Source organism: Podarcis liolepis (genome assembly GCF_965112155.1).
Source record: "Podarcis liolepis genome assembly, chromosome: 1".
NCBI lineage: Eukaryota > Metazoa > Chordata > Lepidosauria > Squamata > Lacertidae > Podarcis > Podarcis liolepis.
This window is the reverse complement of record NC_139554.1, coordinates 30,301,417-30,310,452: the sequence shown is the minus strand read 5'-3', so window position 1 is coordinate 30,310,452 and position 9,036 is coordinate 30,301,417. Positions and strand designations below refer to the sequence as shown.

Genomic DNA, 9,036 nt, shown 5'->3' with positions numbered 1-9,036 from the left:
CAGCCCAACCATGAGGCAGACCGAGACAGCTGCCTCAGGTGGTGTAATACTCCACAGTATTCCGCCACGATACTCCACCACTGCCTCCACACAATCTTGTGGGTCTCTCATGAGATCTCACCAGAACCAGCTGCAGTCACTTCTTGCTTCTCCAGTGGAGACCCTCACTTAGGGGCTAGGGAAGGTCATGTGAGGCCTCCCATGAGGCTGTCATGAGATCTCGATGGAACTTGGAAGCCACAGCCATAGAATCATAGAATCATAGAGTTGGAAGAGACCACAGGGGCCATCGAGTCCAACCCCCTGCCAAGCAGCCACAAGGCTTCAGTGGAGGTGGCAAGGTGGAACATGCGCAAGGCAGCACCTTCCCATTTCACCTCGGGCAGCAAAATGGGATGAGCCATTCATGGTCCTGGTAGTGCAGACCTGGTTCCTGTTCCCTGACTTCCTGGTTTAAGCCTGCTGGTGTCTTCAAGTAGGTTGATCAAAGCCACCCAGTGATTTCATGGCTAAAGGAGGATTTGAACCCTTGCCATGCCAGTTCAAGTGTCTTTCCACTCCACAGCAGGCGGTATCCCATTTCTACAATGACTCGTTTAGATTTATTTACTTACCCGGCATATTTTTTTCAGAATAGAAGCCTTGTTTACAAAGCCACTGAAATCAGATTCTGCTTTGCATTCTTCCACTGGAAGAATACCACAAGTAATACAACTAGTATAAATGCTAAAAGCATTCTGTATCTTCACCAAGGGACCTGTGACTTGGAATTTTATGCACTCTACCTACAAATGGTTCTGATTACAAACCAGGATGCAACAGTCTGTGCCAAAAGAAAAAGAAAAAAAGAATGAGATGGTGTACAATTCAGCTTAGTTATCCATAGCACTGTTGTTGTGTTAACCTAGGGATGGGGGGCTAGCTGCAGTCTGTGTCAGCAGATCTGGCCGCTGGAATTCTTGGGAGACAGACAGAGCAGTTTTCCTTTGCAAAGGCAGAAGCAACATTGTCACCGACTTGTTTTGAAGGCAGTCGCTGGCATCAGTTGAACATGACCCCTTGTTGCTGTGCCATGAAAATATTTATGTGTTGCATGGCTAGCGGTTGTGCACGCTCAACACATTAATAGGCACCCATGTTTGGAATTATTTCCCCAAGTTATTTGGTGGCCACTGCTCTGTTTTTCCCCTCTCCGAAAAGCAAAGTCACTGTCTTTGGAGATCACTATCTGCCTTCGATGACCTTCAGCACAGAACAAAAGCTTTGAGTGCCTCAGTGACTGTACTCAGGGCTTCTCTCCACTCCCTTAACCCCACCCTCACCCTGTCTCTAGGCAAGCCATCAAAACAGTCAAGGCTGTGGTTTGCTGATCTTTTGACACCTAGAAGTTGCAGCCAAACTCTTAAGGAATCAAGGAGAGAAATACAGAATTGGAAGCTGGAATTAGATGTCGTTTTCTAAGTAAGACAAAGGCTTGCTAAGTGCTTAGAAGTCCTCAATTTTTATTTTTACATAATAGTTTTGTATTCTTAAAATCATTTCATGCATTGCATGCATTTGCATGTGATTGCAGTCCCTGACACAATGGAAATCAAGAGAGAACCTTTACTTAAAGAATTAAAATGTGAAACTCCTGATCTTCTAACAAACAAAAAAAGCCTGTAACTTGTACCAGAGGACCGGAAAGGGGTCAACACCAAATTTTTTAATGGGATCTAGGGAGAATCGGGGAAATTACATGCTAGCTAGCTTTCTCTTTTGGGAAAACTGGTGGCAAGCATTGTTAAAGACAGAATTGCCAAATATATAGAAGAACAAGTCTTGCTGAAGCAGTACCGTCCTGGTTTCTGCTATGGTAAGTCCTGTCTCACTAACCTTAAGCATTCCCTGAGAGTGTCAACAAGTACATAGATTGAAGCGATTCCAGTTGGCGTCGTTTGCTTTGGGGCCAACCAGTGAAGTTGCATGTTGGAAGATTCAGGACAGGAAGGACTTCTTCACACAGCACAGCACAGAACTATGGAGTTCACTTCCTCAAGATGTTGTGATGGCCACCAACTTGGATAGGTCTTTAAAAAATGACTAATTATTGGATAGTAAGGCTATCAATGACTACTAGCCAAGATATTCTACCTCCACGGTTGGAGAAGTATGCCTCTGAAAACCAGTTGCTGGAGAGCACAGGGAGAGAGAGGGCTCTTGTGTTCAAGTCCTGTTTTTGGGCTTCCCATAGGCATCTGGTGTGAGAATGTGATGGACCTTCAGTCTGATTCCATCTGTTTCTTAATATGTCCTTAGAATACAGTAATAGAGGGTATCTGTCATGGCATCACACAAGTTTATCAGAATGAGATAAGTTTTTATGTTACACATTTGGGTGGGGAACACTCCCAAATAGAAAATTGTTGTGCTGAAAGGTTGGGGAAGAATGTCAGTATTTGAGATTCCATAAATGAAGGAGATGAACATATATCCCAATCACTAAGGTGGGGGGTGGGAGAGAATGCTATCGCATGGGTTTTCTGTTGCCTCTTACTATTTATTTGAGACAATGTACTGTTTGTTATGGTCATTCCTTCAAAGAGTTCAAGAAGAAGGAATGATTGGACTTCATCTAAAATTTAGAGGGGACACAGACTCCCTCAGTATTCCATCCTTAAATTGTTTTTGGTAGGTCCATCACATATACCCAGGATGTGGATAAACTGCTAAACCGAACTTAGGTTAGAAAAACATTATTCTGCAGTACTTGACTTCAAGCCCTTTGCAGCCCTGCAGGGAAATCAAAGACGACAAACAAAAAGATTAGGAGCAGGGGTGATTAATTTTATTATTAATTAGGCGTTGGTTTATTTATGTACCAATTGGCGTGCATGATTTCATAAAAGGACGTAAGAAGAAAAGCCTTTTTTGCCCTAAGGCATAAACAGATATGGAGATGTCTAGATGTGCCCTGTGTGGCAGGAAAAGTATTTTCTGCCTCCCCAGATCCAGCAGAGGAATGGGGGAGGGGCAGTAGGGGTGAGGGTCCACCCGGGGGACAAATGGGTAGGAGGTTTGAAATATTGGAATAGGCCAACAGCAGAGATGGGGCCAGATTACATGCTATGCAGGAGACTAGAGTAACTTCCAGATGACCTGAGCATTTGTCCAGATTTGTTTGTTTGTTTGTAGGTTCCACTGCCAAGAAGGGCTTGTCTTCCATGCCCACCTGCCTATGTTTATTTGGAAGGGCAGCACTTACTGCTTGACATGGTCCTTTACGTATCCAAGCCCCAAATCATTTCATGTTTTAAAGGCAAACATCAGTACATTGAATTGAGCCCAAGAACAATTTGTACAGAATAACATTGCAGGCATGCATTCCATGCCGCAAGCTGCACTGAGGACTCGTTTTTGCACCAACTGCAGTTCCTGAGCCATCTTCAAAGGTAGCCCCACGTAGAGTGTGAAACATTTTTCTCATCTGTGAATCTCTCTGCTCCCTTGTGATATCAAGAACAAAGAGACTGAATCTGTAGGGGAAATGAATAAGATGCTTTATAGCATCAAGGGTCAGAAAGGAACGGAATGCTAAGTATTACACCATGTATAGCACATGAGTCAAAGGTATGCTACCATGCTCCTATATAAATTCCCAGTTATTTAAAATATAGAACCTTCATCAAAAGATACTATAGCATAGTAATTGCAAAGGTCAAGAGGCATGCATGCTGCAGGCTCTCCGACAGCAGGGAAAGTAATTTCATAAGGTACGCCCAGTTGACTTGAGCAAGACAAGGTAAGCTCCCGTCTACTGAAGAAAGCAAACTTATCAGAAGCTAACAAAAGCAAATAAAGCCAGCTAGCCTGGTCCAAGTTTCTCAGGCCAGATTTGGTTTGATCGGAGCATGTGAACAAAACTCACTAGTTTTCTGAGGTAAATGGGTGTGTATTGGTTCAGCATCATTTCATTCTGCCCAATATTAACATTCCACTACCCTTCTGTGACCTCAGCCAGCAATTTCCTGAAGCATCAGATCAGCATATCCAGTTTCAAGCAGAGCACTGTCCAAATAACTGTTGGTATGACAAAAGGCATACCAAAAGAAAGCGAGCGAAAGCTGAAGCTAAGTCCGTAAAAGAAACAAAGAGGCGATTGTTAAATGGCCACAGGAACACCTTTGCTAAAGGAGTCTGTGCGCTTTCCTATTACTTTTGCCTTTTAAAAAGCCAGGATTGAGCGATTTATCCTAATGAGCCTATGGAATGCTGCGAGTCAATTCAAGTGTGCTCTTCCTTAGTGTGACTCAAGCCTTTTCCGAGCCTCTCACACCTCAGAATGTGGCAAGGATCACTTTGTCTGATCCAGCAAAGCATTTTTTCTTGCCCATCTCATATCCTTTCACTCATGACTTTTCAGATCTTCAGGAAACTTAACTGCGTTCCATTACGCTCATGACTTGCCCAAGGCCACCCAACGAGTGGCCTTGGGAAAGTTATTATCCCTTAAATCCCATTACTGCAATGGAATTTGAACTCGGTCTCCGGAGTTCAAGGCTATCCTCCCATCTTTAGGCCCCATGTTTCGAACCAGCACTAGATTCAGTAGTCCCAGGATACCTGAGGGGGCGGGGGAAGAGCAGACAGAGATTGGCCAACCGTAGACAGCAAGCTGTTTCCTTGATGCAAGCCAAACCCAGCTGGTATTTTCTTACTCCTCTGACTTGCATGTGTGTTTTACATGACTATAGAAGGAGCAATCAGTCAGCTCCCAAGAATCTTAGCAACAGCAGCAGCAGGAGCAGTGTCCCCTGGAAAGGCTTGCAGCAGCTGAAACAGTGATGACTCAGCAGCCTCTCCCTCTCTGGCCGCTTGCTGATCCCTGGCAAGAACTCCAGCCCAAGTCCTCCTGACTCCCTTGTTTGGGTCAGTGATTTCTTGCTGGCACCAGCAGATAAATTCCTGGATCCTGCTGCCCTTGGCACTAGAGAGTAGCCAAAAGGAACTGACAGCTGCAGCCAAACTGTGCACAGAGCGCGTGCTTTTCCATTCTTGTTTGCTTAAAAACAGAGCAAAAGAATTAAAAGCAAAACAAATCCAATGTGAAGTTAGTCAATGATTACAGAGCAATAACAGAGCTCAGCGTTAGCAGGTGCGGGGTGGAGATGGACTGTCTCTTCTGGCCTTTGGGAAGGAAAACAGCTCACTGGGTTTCAGGGTGGGCTAGGGACACGGAATTGCATCACCAGAGGCTTTGTTTATTTGGCTTAAAATAAAGTCTGGAACTTCAGCCTTGGGTTACGTGCCTGAATCTTTCACCTGGTTTAAATTAGAACTGGTGCAACAAGTTGAGCTGGTCTCAAGTCAGTGTCCCCCTTGAGCTTATTACTTTGACCACATTGCACCCAATAGTTCACTTGTCATTTTTGATGAGGTCTGGTGGAAATGGTGTATATATAGATATAATTTTACATGCAGTCACTTTCACAACTGTTACAGAGGTCTGAGATCTGCAGGTGATTTTTTAAAACAATTATAGGCCACAGACTTGTCAAAGTGGCTTCCCTATGCATGATTCTATGATATTTTTAATATATATATATATATATATATATGCAGGTTTTGGTGTCCTCGGGTGTCTTCCCGTGTAAAAGTTGGGGTGTCTAGGCGACGTTTCGACGAGGTCTCACTCGTCATCTTCAGGCTGGTGCTTTCGGCTTCTTGTTACTGGAACAGAGCGGGATCTCAGTGTTTGAGTTCCTATAAATACTGTAGAGGGGTGTGGTGTATTGCCTCAAAAGTTCTGGGCAGAGGGGAAGTTCCCAGGCTAGTGTTCTTTTCTTCTTTTGTTCCTTAATTACTTGAGGGATATCTTGAGTGATTTCTTGAGTGATATTCTGAGTACCACTTAGGTGGGTCATTAGGTGTGGATTAGTTGCTAAAGCCTTCGTGTCTTGACCTCTTGAATTTGTGAAGAGTTTTTCTGGGAAGATGGCTGTACTGCACTTAGTTGTGCTTTGGCTTGGCTTCGTGTATAGGGGCGAGCTGTGGTTTTGTGCCCTGTGCCAGCCAGATCTGTGTAGGGATTGCAGGGGGGTGCAGCATCCGGAGTTGCCACTATGGTTTGGTTACTGGATGGTGTCTGTAATTTATCTGTGGAGAGGGTCTGGGTTTGGGTCTGGTGTGGTTGATTGGTGGTGGCGTTCTGTGTGCCTCTGGATCTGGTGTCGGTTTTTGTGGGGAGGGCTAATTTCCAGATGTCTGGCAGGCGGGACGTGTCGTCACGCTTGTTCATGTTGTGAGGGTGTTTCTCTATCTCGATGGCTTCCATGATTATTCTCTTGTGGTGATGTTCCATGTTAAAGAGCAATTTGGAATCTGCAAAATTAATTTCGTGTCCTGTTTCTTTCATGTGTTGGAAAAGAGAGGAAGATTTTTCTTCTTTTTTGACGGCATTCTTGTGTTCTGCGATACGTGCATTTATTCGTCTGTTTGTTTGTCCAATGTACGTGGCTGGGCAGACTTTGCAGGGTATTTCATAGACCCCTTGGTTTTCCAACTGGATTTTATCTTTGGGGTTTCTGAGGATATTGGCTATTTTTTGGTTGGTGCAAAAGGCTGTTTTGATATTGTGTTTATGGAGGATTTTGCTAATTTTATCTGTAGTGCCCTTGATATAAGGAAGGAGGGCCATGCCATTGTTTTCTTCCGTGTCTTGGTTTTTGGGGGGTGTTTCTTTTTGGATTAGCTTCTTAACCCTGTTTTGCTGGTATCCATTGGCGATTAACACATTTGAGAGATTCTGTAACTCAGTTGTCAAGTGGTCTTTGTCAGCCAGGCGTTTGGTTCTGGAGATGAGGGTCTTGGCTACGGAGTTTATTTGTGCAGGGTGGTGGTGTGATTGAGCATGTAAGTAGCGGTTGGTGTGTGTTTTTTTCCGGTAGATAGTGTGTCCTAGGGAGCCATCAGGTTTTTTGTAGATTAGGACGTCAAGGAAGGGAAGCTGGTTGTTGGCTTCTATTTCCATAGTGAATTGTATTTTGGGGTGTAGGCTGTTGAGATGTGTGAGGAAGCTATCTAGTTTTTCTTTCCCGTGTGGCCAGAAAAACTAGATAGCTTCCTCACACATCTCAACAGCCTACACCCCAAAATACAATTCACTATGGAAATAGAAGCCAACAACCAGCTTCCCTTCCTTGACGTCCTAATCTACAAAAAACCTGATGGCTCCCTAGGACACACTATCTACCGGAAAAAAACACACACCAACCGCTACTTACATGCTCAATCACACCACCACCCTGCACAAATAAACTCCGTAGCCAAGACCCTCATCTCCAGAACCAAACGCCTGGCTGACAAAGACCACTTGACAACTGAGTTACAGAATCTCTCAAATGTGTTAATCGCCAATGGATACCAGCAAAACAGGGTTAAGAAGCTAATCCAAAAAGAAACACCCCCCAAAAACCAAGACACGGAAGAAAACAATGGCATGGCCCTCCTTCCTTATATCAAGGGCACTACAGATAAAATTAGCAAAATCCTCCATAAACACAATATCAAAACAGCCTTTTGCACCAACCAAAAAATAGCCAATATCCTCAGAAACCCCAAAGATAAAATCCAGTTGGAAAACCAAGGGGTCTATGAAATACCCTGCAAAGTCTGCCCAGCCACGTACATTGGACAAACAAACAGACGAATAAATGCACGTATCGCAGAACACAAGAATGCCGTCAAAAAAGAAGAAAAATCTTCCTCTCTTTTCCAACACATGAAAGAAACAGGACACGAAATTAATTTTGCAGATTCCAAATTGCTCTTTAACATGGAACATCACCACAAGAGAATAATCATGGAAGCCATCGAGATAGAGAAACACCCTCACAACATGAACAAGCGTGACGACACGTCCCGCCTGCCAGACATCTGGAAATTAGCCCTCCCCACAAAAACCGACACCAGATCCAGAGGCACACAGAACGCCACCACCAATCAACCACACCAGACCCAAACCCAGACCCTCTCCACAGATAAATTACAGACACCATCCAGTAACCAAACCATAGTGGCAACTCCGGATGCTGCACCCCCCTGCAATCCCTACACAGATCTGGCTGGCACAGGGCACAAAACCACAGCTCGCCCCTATACACGAAGCCAAGCCAAAGCACAACTAAGTGCAGTACAGCCATCTTCCCAGAAAAACTCTTCACAAATTCAAGAGGTCAAGACACGAAGGCTTTAGCAACTAATCCACACCTAATGACCCACCTAAGTGGTACTCAGAATATCACTCAAGAAATCACTCAAGATATCCCTCAAGTAATTAAGGAACAAAAGAAGAAAAGAACACTAGCCTGGGAACTTCCCCTCTGCCCAGAACTTTTGAGGCAATACACCACACCCCTCTACAGTATTTATAGGAACTCAAACACTGAGATCCCGCTCTGTTCCAGTAACAAGAAGCCGAAAGCACCAGCCTGAAGATGACGAGTGAGACCTCGTCGAAACGTCGCCTAGACACCCCAACTTTTACACGGGAAGACACCCGAGGACACCAAAACCTGCATTCCTGTACCCGTGAAAATCTACGAAAACATATATATATATATATATATATATATATATATGCAACAAATGCCACCAAAATTGACTAGAAAAGCCGTTCTTTAAAACAACAGTATTTTACAATAAAAACAAAAAAATAACAGCATCATATCTTTAAGAATAAACTACTTGGAATAAATGGAATTTTTAAAAATCTATTTAAAGGCTTGTATTGATGGAGCCATCTGCACTTCAGTTGAGAGGAAGTGCTGTAATCATGGAGCCACCACTAATGAGACCCTGTCTCTACTTTTGTATTTCATGACAAACTCATCCCACCCCTTCCAGTTTATGAATAGAGTGTAACCAGCTGAAGATAACATTTCACATACCTTCCAATTCGCAAAAGGTCATGCCACAATGCATTTGTTAGTTTTTTCAGTGCTACAAGTTGCACTAGCCTTGCTAGTTGGCTCAGTTGGTTAGAGCGTGGTGCTGACA

The 9,036-nt window shown here is 44.0% G+C and overlaps 1 long non-coding RNA gene across 1 annotated transcript in view; it reads right to left on the bottom strand.

Moving 5' to 3' along the window:
* Positions 1–2,108: 2,108 nt before the first annotated feature.
* LOC310707234 overlaps positions 2,109–9,036 on the bottom strand; it is a 100,207-nt gene continuing 93,279 nt past the window's right edge. The window contains exon 7 of the long non-coding RNA XR_014526397.1: positions 2,109–3,515. This is a non-coding gene — a long non-coding RNA (uncharacterized lncRNA). The remainder of the gene's footprint in view (positions 3,516–9,036) is intronic.